The following is a 13,420-nucleotide window of genomic DNA, read 5'->3' as shown; positions in this document are numbered from 1 at the left end:
GTGCCAAAATGCCTGGTATAGTCAGGTCTGGTGGAATTTTGACAGTGTTTGAGAGGGCTGTTTATTGTGATGACCCCATCCGTCTATTTACCGTCACGCGGCCCGGAGAGCGTATCTCCGCCAGCTCGGTTACTATTTCACTTCCACCTACAAAAATCATTCGACAGAAGTGATCGATCAGCGACCGTCTGCAGATGACAGATTATTTGACATTCGGAGCGCCCAGTTATTCTGACTCAGCCATCATCACTGACTATCGATACACTTGTTTTGATTTTTGTCTCTTGAATGATGTACATCCACAATTTTTCAAGGGAACATTGAAACATGTCACCATAATTTTTAAGCTCAGAAACAATATGTGACGTCAAAAACAAGATTTTTTTTTTCAGGCAGTTCGGACTAGACAGTTTAGAAAGTGTCAAGCGAAATAAAGGAAAACAGCCTCCTCATCATCTATCATTTTTCGTTTTCTCCAGCAGTCTCAAGGATATTAGAATAACATTTCGACAGCTCTTGTGAGCATGCCCGAACTAAAAAAAAAACCAAAACGCGTTTTCGGGGACGTTCTGTCTGTTCAGTTCAATTCAAATTTTCAATTCATTTTTTTTTTTTACACCAAAACATAACATACACTTCCCTTTCTTTTATGACTTTCTTTTGTAATCTCTATGTATTACAAGTTATACCAAAAGAGGGATCAATGATACTATTTTTGGCATAGCGATACCACTAGTTCTACACAGAGAGGCAAAGAGGGCATACAATGCAGCTATTGAATGCTTCGCTGCGCTTTGTTTCATTTTATCTTTATCTCCATCCCGAGAAATATGAAATGATGGCATAGCAATCATATAGGAATATTTATTCAACCGCAGGAAATAAAGAGATGATATTTCACAATTAAGAACAGGCTGAACTGATAGGATTTGGCCAGTAATATCGAACAGTCAAAACTGAAATATATTTGAAATCAACGGGGGTGATCAGAACTATACTAACACATGTCTTCATGTTTCATTACTTTCCATATAGTTACGATGTTATAAGAATTATAGATTTACTGCTTTATGAGTCGTGTATTGGCACTTATATGTGCAGGGTTTAACTCATATGAAGTATATCTCTATATCTGTATCGTAAAAAAAAAATCAAAGGAAAACAACGAAACAGATGAGAAACAACTTAGTAAAACTTTTGTTGAGATGGCGTTTTCAGGTGACTGTCAAAGGCAAAAAACAAATCCACATAACCGGATCGGCTACTCGTTTTCCCTCAAAGTGTATTATGGTGTGAAAAATAAGATCGATTAGAGAGAAGAGAATAAGTTGAATCACAAGAAAGTCAGCATTAAAATGTCGATACATACGAGCGTGGGTTTTTCCGGGATGTGAACATCTATTCTAGTAATACTGTATATCTGTATATCTAGGTGGTTTCCATCACCCTTATATATATAACGCCATGCTCAGAAACGTGACCGGAAATAAATGATGTTGTTTGCTTTGTTTTATTATATTTTGTTTTGTTTCTGAATGACGGGCTCTTATAGAAAAAGAGGTTCCGGCTTCACGGATCTTTAGATCAGTGAATCAACAACCGATAACGTTGTCATAAAACGATCGAGCTATATTATTATGCCTCACTGCCACCGACCACCCAAGACTTGTGATTGGATTTGGAGAAATTGGTAATGAAAATATATATATATGTATTTTTCACAGTGTCTTCAGGAACGCAGGAACAAAGCAATACATTTTCATGTGAATAATATTTGTAATTCTTCATAAATTTATGTACCAAAATTCTGTTCTAGTTGAAGCCTAGCATGACATAGTCTAACAATGATATTAATGGCACGATGAAGCGAACCGATAGCAAAGCTCTACGCCATTTCCCATCACCATTTAGATGGGGAGTGTATAATGATTGTATGCCCTCTATCATGACTGGCCGTGAGAGGAGCAAGTCGAACCGGCCGTGACAAATCGGAGCAGCTGATGTGAGTCGCCCGCCACCTGGCTCTCCCTATGCCCTGCATGGCGGCCTGACGAGACAGACGATTTTAGGCGCCATCCACCGTGGGTGCTCGCGCAACACCTTTCCTTTTAGAACGAGTGTTTTCGTCCTCATATATGTGAGTCAAGCCGTTGAAATATATCAAGTACTGCTTATGAATTTCATCCTCGCCCAGCAACTTTTTTCACGACTTCTTCATATTTATTAATCGGGTTTCTTGTTGGATGAAAATATTGGGACAAAATATTGTAAACTTCAGGAGAAGTAAGCTATGTAATTTTACACTCTGTTATTACTATTTATCCATGTATAGTCACTATAATTATATCAAGAACCTAATGTTCTTGGATAATAAGATCGAATTGGTGTAGCAATTACGCTTGAACATGTATTTCGTTGATTTTAACAACAAATATAATACATGTCAGTCTCATTGCAGCAGAAGACATAATTTCAGCGAAGAAGTAAAAAGCAAAACAAAACATCCCCTTATTATTACCTCAGCTCCCAGATAGTCGTGAATGTAGAAAGTGAGCACTAGGCAGTTCGTTTGTACACAGTCGCACAAAGCGGTAATCTTGACAAATTACTGTATGCTTTCTTTTGGCGCTCTAATGAATGACAAGTGCATTTTCATGAATACTTCTGCAAGCATAATGTAACATGCATGCATCATGCATGTATAGCATACTTGCGTGTGTGTGTGTGTGTGTGTGTGTGTGTGTGTGTGTGTGTGTGTGTGTGTGTGTGTGTGTGTGTATGTGTTTGTGTGTACGTGTGGGTACTGTTGTTTTGTCTGCATGGTGGAAGTTTGCCTTTGCAGTATCATGCTGCAGAGAGAGAATAAGAAATGGACTTTTTCCTCCTCCATGGAAGGACTGTCTCAAGAACGGAATATCAAATTAAGTTAGAGAGACAGAAAGATGGCGGGCACTCATAAAAAGACGAGATATATAGGCAAGTAAAGAGAGGGAGACCGGGGGAAAGAGACGGTTGTGTGACAGTGGGTGATGGCTGAGGTATTTAGGGGGTGGGAATCAATTTGTCTGCGCAGCGAGGTGCTGTCAGGGTGCGCTGAGATTTCTCCAAGGGTTAAATTGGCGAGGAGCGTTGACCATGCTCGCAGGGGAAAACTAGACCTCAGCGCACATCCGGTGAGCCTGAAGGGGTGCTAGATCAACACATTGTCTTGACACGACGGTCATGTCCAATTATCATTACATGCAGCTAAAACATTTCAGCCTGCAATAATTAGGTGTTTGAACTTCAAATGTATTTTGCTAAAAGGCAGGAATTTGTAGTAATTTACGGACCGTTGCTTGAAAAAAAGAGTCACATTGAAAAACTGCAGTGTTCGTACAATATTGCTAGCATTATCGGTACGCAGATATATATATATATATATATATATATATATATATATATATATATATATATGTGTGTGTGTGTATCTTTATAATATGTGGGATATGGTGTAAGAGAAAAGGTGCGCAGATTTGATACTTTTGTTTCTCTTATTGTTCTTTTTTTTTCTTCTTCTTCTTTTTTTTTTTTTGCAGAACGTTCCCGAGTTAAAAGATTGGTCTCTGCCGAGAATCGAGCCAGGGTCCTTTGGCACATAAACATATTTCTCTTTCTCTCCTATCCATTGCATATGTATGTTCTTTGTCTCCGTATTCATTTTCTTTCTCAGCTCTGCTATTTTTGAATTAACACTCACCTTGATTAAAGTGCAAGTCCACACCACGTTAAATTGATATTGAGCATGTTGAGAGAGTCATATCGGATGGACAGAACTGTTAAAGTTTCATCATAATCAGACATAAATCAGGAAAGTTATGGAATTCAGTGGTTTTACATGTTTCAAACATTGATGAATTGTACAGATTGGAGGATGTGATGATGTCATCACCCTGAAAATCTCACCTTAAATTTCTTTGATGAAGTGAAATAAAACGAGAAGTTATTTGCAATCTTTCTCTGATCCATTTACGATGACCAAAAACATATGAAGAGAGGATTATCGCACCTTCAAGTTTCGCGTGTGGGAAATTTAGCATTCAGTAACTTTCTTGTTTCCCTTTAATGAGTGATATTGATAAAACTTCTACCAATCTGTGCATCTCTATAATATCAAAATGCTAACATATATTTTTACAGTTGAACTTGGCAGGTGGGACGAAGCCCAAATGGAAAGTCCTGGGTCTGACGTAAATAGTAGGTTAGTATATATTTTTTATCTTGTCATATCTGTAGATTTAAACTTTGTTCTGCCACATTGTTTTGGTAGCCAAAGTGTATTTGCGAAGTATACATACCATACCCCTCCTGTTCCAAGCAGTCAGAGATGTTATCTAGACTCTACTGTGATTCATGCAGCTCCAAGTTTGAAGATAATATGGCGGTATCAATGGACAATATACACTGGTTTCAAAACCTATTTTCTCACTCTTGTCTTAAATGCAATATGTATTCATTGATGTTATGAGATATTCCTGTACTTTCATTGAATTGACTATGAAAAAGCAAAGCTTTTGAGATTTTTGTTTATTGCAAGTATTAAGTCCACGGTACTGCTACTAACATGTATCACAAGAGTTGTCTAATATACAGGCACCAAGCCCCACGTGTGTCATTTGCGCACGTGAGAGTGTGTGTCCATCCTATTTTCATTGCATTTTCATGTCATTTATCTAATTTCCAACAAAAATATAATTTCAGTACGTCTAGTATTTACATGTACACAGGCTAATTATGCGAAATCAGTGCAGATCATACATAACATATGATAAAGGGAAAATCAAAAATTGTGTAAGGAAATACAATCATATACTGTGACTCTTTACTATATCAATATGTGTGTGTGTCCTCTCTAGATTCATTGTATAATCACCATCTTTAATAATTCTTCGAGTGGTTATCTTTTTTTAATACGTTAAATACATGTATATGATACATGAGATGTACAGCCATCCTGTAAGTGTTCAAAGAGTCATTGTGTTTTTACTTCTTAGAGATTTAGAAAAAGACACTGATTGTCTTGCCCGCCGATTACAATTTTTTTTTTATATACAGTAACTACAACACCAATTATATCGTTGCTGCCTTTTTAATGATTTTTTTTTTTGGGGGGGCGCGGTTTTGCGCATGCAGTTTGTCTAGACACAATTACATGTATCTATGTTTGTATTTGTGTCTGTATATTGTGAGTATGTGTCTACGTAAGAGAAAGTCTCCGTCCTTCCAGAATGTTGTCTTGTCTGGAGTTGTGGATAGTCTGAGATAAAAGTTGTCTTTCCTTCGCACGCCAGCCAGACAGCACTCGGACGGGACTGGTCGCAGTAACAGCATGGAATCGTGGTACGTCTCTGTGTGGGGGACATGGGGAGGAGAGCTGTTTGCTGGATAGCATAGCGGTGAAACCTCCAAGATGAGGAAAAATCTAAAGTAAAAAAGTCAACTTATTGAACGCGATTAAATGCACTATATCGAGAAAGTGCGTATTTATCTCTACCTGCATCTCTTTGCAATAATGCTGTCTCTTTCTGAGATAGAATGATTTAGTACAGCAATGTTCATTCTAAATACTGCTCTAACGTGATTGTCGTTTCCTGTTGGAGTAATTGTCAAAAATTAAAACCAAGTTAAGAAGAAACATTTATATCGTAATATCATCTCTACTTTATCACCTATTGTTATCTTTATTGTTTAATCTGACCTTTAGATTACTATAAAGGATTTTACGAATCTGGATGAAGGATCTTAAACGATCAATTGAAACGAAGACTGGTTGATTGAAATGGATCTATAATTATCATAGGTCTATAAGATAGGCCTATATACTAGCATTGATGTAATGTGCTGCCAAGGACAAATGTATACAAGGTGGTTAGACTTGGACTCTTGTCGCCAGCTACTCCAGTAATCGTACCAAACTAGAAGCCTTTTTAGGTGGTTGTGGTTATTCGATAATGCATCCACTCACTTATTAAAACAGACAGGAGAGCAGGTCACGAACACATATGTACGCGTAAACCGCCACCACGTTGTACTATTAAAATCATTAAACGTGTATTGTCTTAATGCTGTCCTGATTTCAACAATAGTTGTTCAGTTAACCAAGATGCTCATTGGAGAATCGAACTATTGCAGTGTAGCGCGGGAATTTGAAATAAAACACAACCAAAGTGAATTCAGATGTGTTGCGTATTAAACTGCAAACACTATATCGGCTGAAGACAAAATTCACTAACTCTTATAAATGTAGCCGGGACGATCTACATCAGTCTGTCAGTGCAAGGAGATGCAGTATCTCGTCCCACATCACACCTCACACAGTATTCACATCTTCTTGAATCTTTCACTCTCATCTACATCCTCTCTCTCTCTCTCTCTCTCTCTCTCTCTCTCTCAGATGAGCACAGAACAACCAAATACCATTTACAATAAAAATGTTTCTTTTCCAGACGTACAGACAGTCACAACGAAATTTATTATATCATACATTCGTTTCTCAGTCATTGAATCCTTTTTATTATGTCTATATTTACAAAGCACATAATCCCATATACGAAGTAGTGAAAACAATGTTATCAACACAGAATTGTCTTCCATTTAACTTGACAAGCGACTCCCATTGTTTTCTTTTTCAGACGTGTTTCTCGTACTAAATACACGAGTTCAATCGGGAGGAAAAGGGTATACATGTACAGTGATCTAACCTCCGATGTCTGTTCACTTGTCAGTTGTGCTCAACCATCACATTTTCACTCTACAATTGTATCTCTATGCAGAAAGCCAAATTTGTCCTAAAGAAAATAGCTGCACACTTAAATTATAGTGACGCTGAGCATTCATTTTGTGTACGCCGTGTACCATTGCATCATATATCTCACAGTAACGATTGCATGTTGGGCAATAGCGAAAATAATGATTTAGGAGGTTTAAGATTGTGATGAGTGGGATGACACGACATTGCTCCTGCGACAATTGCTCCGGTCTTTTTTTTCCCCCAAGGACTTATGGTTTTAGGGTTAGGGCTGTGATAGGGTTTCAGATTTATTTTGACGTGAGGATTAGGGTTAGGGTTATGTTTGTCGGTAGAATGTATATTTGGCTTAGCATACAGATATTTCATGGGAGCAATTGTCGCAGGAGCAACTATCATGGAAACGTTGAGTGAAGCCACTTGTGTCATTTTCGCCGGGACAGTGTGCCAAATTTTGAGAGTAACAATATCAAGTCGTTTTCAAGTTAGATCTCTGATTTGCCAAACTGATGGAAACAAATGATTTATCCCTAAAAAAAGAATAAATGGCATGAAAATATATCAGTTTCATGCGTCTTACTGTGAAAAGCAGTCATGTCAAGGAACGAGTTCATTTGTTACATTGTTTCAATTCTATTCTTCAACCGAGAGTGTCTCAAAGTGATCCTGAAAGTATTTGACCATTTAAGAATGAAACATGGTGTAATTACAAACAGTTACTATTTTTCGAAACATCGCGTCTATCATTCGAACACAAACATTTGTTAGTCAGACCAGTATGATATAGTGAAAATATTTAAAGAACATGAAAAATGGCATAGGAGGATCAAATTCTTTTTCTACCGGGTGACACGCATGTGCACGACTTCATGCTCAAGACCACAGAAAATCGTTGGAACAAGAAATGTTCAATCAGAACTATAAACATGAGTTAAATTCCGTTGTGAGGGATATCTTCCCTTTATATTGTTTAATTTTATCACGCTGACCTACCGAAAGAATAAGATCAGAAGAGTAGACAAAGAAATCAGTCTGTGTTCCTGAAACAGTAAAATCGGTCAAAATTTGGAATAGAAGTCTCATGACAACTTAATAGCCCTCCAATTTACTTGCACACAAACTTCTAAAACTGTCGGGAGCACGATTCAAGGATAATTTATAAAACAGCTCGCTCAGAATTACTCATAGAGTTGCACTGATTAAGCAATGATGATTATTTGTTAAAGGTGCTGCTTTTCAAAAGAAAATGATTTCATCGTGATTTTATGTATACAAACCAATTTCACAATGAAGGTTAGTAATGGGATTGCAGTGCATCTTGTGGCAAACTTAGTTCGGTGTCCCCGAATCATTTATGAAACGGAATCTGAATAAACTCTTGGTTATCCTCAACTCCACATATTCACACAAAATATCACTATCTAGTATGACTTGAATTCCTTCATAGGACTATTTTCATAAAAGAGATGCAGCGCTCGATATGACTTTATCTAAACATTGTCAAACACTTATAAGTCACCAAACATGCAAAAGTATTGAGAACACCAACAAAACATAGTTGTTGATATTGTCTTTAACATTTCAAGATTTTCTCAAACAAATGACATTGCAAACTTCTAGTCATCGCTTCCGTCTCACTTGCATTGAGAATGACAATGACATAATCTTGGTCATGTGGCTCTCACGGTTGGTGTACGCGTTTCGTTGACGTCCAAGCAAAATGAAGCCTCGGGGATCTAAAGTCGAGTTGTGTGACCACGAAAACTTTCTCTGCGTTGTTTGACCAATTTCATTACTGCCGGAAAATGAAGAGTTCAGCAATATCGTGTCATCTCAGCCAACTGAACAGCGTAAAGTTACAACCAACCTTATTGGACAGAATTGATACCAAGTCCAAACACTCGACTTGTCGATGTTTTTGATTGGCTGCCTCTTGAGCATCGCAAAGACGAGTACTGAGAGATGTAGTGTGTTTCACCCAGAGGAAGCCAGGATTCTGCAGGAAAAAAACGATGATAAACATGATAGGTGTATCATTATATCAACTTCTTCACTGATATGCACACGGTGATGAGCTGATATCTTTCCTTCAGTCATATTTGTAACATTAATATATAATACCATTGAGACAAAAACAGTATCATCACCACTGTAATATATGAACGAAGAGCATGAGAGGAACAAAGTGATGAAGTCGAGGTGAGAATCACTGCACATAACAAAAGAAAATCGAACTGTGATCGAATCATATTGATTTCAAGATATGATAGTCTAATTATAAACATCAATCTAAATGTAACAATTGCAAACACATCACCCCAATTCCTGCATATAAAGTGTATAACCAGCGGACTGACAATATTCATTTCAACAGTTTTTTCTTTGATAAGGTAAAGTAAATGTATATGGTTGTATTTCCTTGCGCAATATTTTCCTTTATTAGAGTATGTGAAATGCGCTGCATTGATTTCGTATATAACTATGTATTTTATGTAAATGTTGTACTGTAATTACGTATATATAAATAACACATTATACATGTATGTAATTACATATATATACATTTGAAATGAAATAAATGAAGTGAAATGAAATAAAAATGATATTAAATGATATTAAATGAAATGTGGTAGTCTCTTTGTGTGGATTAAATAGATTTTTTCCAATTTCATGTAAGGTTTAAACGTTTACAAAGCGAACTAGTGAAATGTTGTCATATCTCGGTATCCGATATTGGGATATGTTTAGAAAAGAATACATTATTAACATAATTATATATCACATCGTATTAATATATATTAGGAAAAGAATATGTGGTTTCTACATCACAAACACTCGTGTAGAAAGGTGTTGACACTATTTCATGAGTTGAGTCCTGCTGCTGAATTTCAGTATCAAAGTATAATTCACTAGACAAGCTTTGGCTTTGTTTCTGTGTAATGATAATTTATTATATTAAGTAAGTGTTACACCATATCCATCAAGTGGATACAGCTAAGTATCGTATTCATTATTTTGATAAGCGTATAGCAAGGGGAAAAAACTCATACCCTGCATTATAACAGATGGACATTTGTTCTTCTGAGTTCATAATGTCACTATGAGATGATTCTCTTAAATGGGCGCTAGGCCTATGCGGGTTTATAAGACAGTAATCAATAGTCATGGTTAATAGCGGGAATATCCACCAATAATTCACAGGTGCTTGATGCTACAAAATAACCAGTTTGATTTCAAACTATAGGCAATTTGTTACCCGCTGGAGGAGAATGAAACATGAGCAGTGTGTATTTCTATGTATTCTAGATATAAGATGGAAGTTAAAAAGATTGAACTCCTCGGATATAATGTCTAAAAACGTGTAAAAGGCGTTTTATTGACATAATTCTTGATTCAAAGCATCATCGAGCTAACACCACTCCGAAGAAAAAAACGCAACCCCTAAGATTTGCTTTTATTAGTCATGGGTATAACAAAACGAAACTTAAATGTACTCAAATTTAAGCCCAACTTAAAGTTAGTTTAATCTTTGTTTTATAAGATCAAAATGAGAAGATAGTAAGAGAGGATGAATATGATAGACAGATCAAGTTTCTCAGAACCTCCACAGCAGCAGGTTGTGTTTGTTGTTTTATCTTAAATAGCTATATCAAATACACGATGTACCCCCAAAAAAAATCGTTCACACTGACAAGACTTAGTGTGCAGGGGGGGGGGGGGGGCATTTCGTTTCAAACACTGGACAGAAAATAAGCCAAACTGCCCGTCTTTTACAGCTCTCCTTATCGATTTTTTTTTGTGTGTCTATCGAATCGTTAAAGTTTATTGAAAAGAGAATTTGAAATACAGAGTTTAAGCACACCGCAAGATGCACAAACCTTTTAAGTGTTTATTGCTAACATTAGAGAACTGCACAGATTACTTCATGGCACTGCAATCAATTTTGACATTCCAGTGAACATCTACCGCAGCCTTTGAAGAGGAAAGATGGGATATTGAAAGAAAAAAAAACTGACAATGGCATGAGCTACACACTAACATACAAGCAGACTTCGTCGTACCCACAGCTCTAATTCACTTAAACAAGCGGTTCATTCTAGCGGGTGAACCTTTAAGAGATAAATTGAATTCCAGAAAAACTGTTTATTACTACACATTCTACTATTATCAAATAAAGTATGATTCACTGTGACTGAGTTTTTTTCTCGTCTCCCCTCTCTGCGCAATTGAAAGCCGGAAAATAGAAGAAGAAAATGCTTCAAGTCATTGCGCATTTTGCGCATTTAACGGTACCAGCTACACTTCTATATAGATGAAAACAGGCGAAATCAAATCACAGCCCTGCGCGCTCCGTGTGCAGTCACCCCGCTCGCTCTGAAGGCAATATTCTATTGGTTGTGCGGCAGTAGCGGGGAGAGTTCATCGAGACTGTGAGGGTTAGCGGACGAAAGACTGCACTAGAGAGACGCACAGTCAAAAGGTGTGAAAATCAAATCACTCATTTGCCTGCTTCTCTGGAACCAATTGCTGGTGGGAAATAATAAAAAAAAGGAAATTGATCGAATGCTGACAGGAAAATTTCAGACGCTTTAGACTCCAAGATTCGATGTCTTTCACTATTGCCTTGTGATTATGCGGTATTGTAGTTATACTGTTATTTACATTTTCCGTTTGCCAACACAATGGTCATAGCAAAACTGGGAATTCGCAATTACAGTAATCAAGTTATGCACGTCCTTCAACGATGCAGTTTAACAATTGTTCATTACAATTTGAAAGGGTGTAGAAACACAACAAAGATGTTGAGAAATGTTTGAAATACTCCAAAAAAGAGAGGAAAATCAGCGGTTATCGTCTGGAGGAAGAAGAGCAAACACTTGAATCACAAGTCTGCTTTGAAGGGAGAAAACTGTTGCTTGACATGGAGGCGGAGAAATTTGCGCAATATTGCACCCTCCATTAAAATCCTCAATAAAACGTTCATTTTGGATAAGTTTATCACATTATAACGAAGTGGGGGCGAGACATTAACGACCCCCCCCCCCCCTCCTCCTCCTCCTCTCAACTGCCAAATGAAAAAGCATCAAGATGTGTAATACACAGTCACCAAAATCTATGGTGACGGATGCTGGAATGCTCTGTGATTTATTTTGCAGTAGACAAAATTAAACGATCTCTTCCTTTGCAGCTTGGATAAGGGAGACAGATTTAATAGATTTTTGTTCTTGATTGTCGCATTTGCTCTTGCTTCAATTCCTATATTCTGTTTCATTTGCTGCAATTTACTTCCAATGCAGTGCACTGCACGTATAGGTCAATCCTCGCTGGAAATTCATCTCATGACGTTAAACTTCCTAAATCACGTGCCTAAGCATTTGGGGAAGCGATGATATTCGTACTAAAAGCAAATAGAAGAAACTCAGTTTATTACCCGTCGCTCACAAGGTCATAAATGATATTCTGAAGATACACAGTCCTATGAAAATGAGATGGACATCGATTATTGAATCTCCGGAGTAACTTTCCCGCCATTTTTGAGAATTAAGTAAATCAAACGATTCATCGTACCCCTTGGGTCATGTTTGACAGCTGTCGTTGGCTGAGATTATGATAGCAGCCAGTATTAGTCGAGGCTTCAGATGAGAACTTTTTGATTGATTACGCCTCTACCAATGAATGAATTTTACTTCAACTTTATTACGTTTCAATGATTGACTTTATGATCTCTTTAAGAAAAATTGCATCATGTTAGACTTGTAAAATATTGTTTTGTTACGCGTTCTCGGACATGTATTCCATATTAAAGTCCTCACCAAAAACAAAACGCAATACTGCTCCATTATTGGAATACAACAAAGAAATTGGTGCAAAGTCTTTCCTTTTGATTTTATGTCGAAGTTAAATTCAGAGGAGAATTGTGTGATACTCAGTAAAACATTTAAGCATTTTTGTATTACATCGATTTGTTGTAATAATGTATTTGAAAGAATTTGTAATATTGGAAACAAAATTTGAATTGAATTTGACATGCTAACCACTATCATTTCATCTACCATTGACTGTGGTTGCTACTGATCACTTTTGGGAAGACATGTAAAACTATACATGTATAACTATATCTTATAGGGAAAATTTGAATGAAACCTCTTCTAACATATGATTTGACCTCATCAATTAAAGGATGGTGCAGTAATGGTGGAGGCGAGGAACAGGCATTTGACTTTTTGTGAGATACCAAGAAACCACTTATGAAATAGTACAGAGCATACCATTCTAAAGACATCCAAAAACAAAGTAAAATAAATCGATCATAATAAAAGGTGGGTCCCACCTTTTATTAGGATTGCTCTATTTTGCGTATCTCGGCCATTTCAAAACTAATTTTCATCAAGTAAACGTTGAATTCCTCTTGGAATTACATGCTCTTTCATATTTCATATGTGGTTTCTCATTATCTCACCAAAAATGTTAGAAACCTGAAACTAGGTCTCAGCCAAAACTATACAATCCCTTTAAAACCACCAGATTTGAACATGATATCAAAAGTTCACCGAAGTGCTTATGTGCACTCTTTCTCTTTTCTGTTCCATCACAAAGGATTTATTTATGCCAAGATACCCTAGAAACAAGGAT

Source organism: Diadema antillarum, unplaced genomic scaffold (genome assembly GCF_040938485.1).
Source record: "Diadema antillarum isolate AM-2024a unplaced genomic scaffold, OU_Dant_1.0 scf00000075, whole genome shotgun sequence".
Taxonomy (NCBI): Eukaryota; Metazoa; Echinodermata; class Echinoidea; order Diadematoida; family Diadematidae; genus Diadema; species Diadema antillarum.
Note: the sequence above shows the minus strand (reverse complement) of the source record.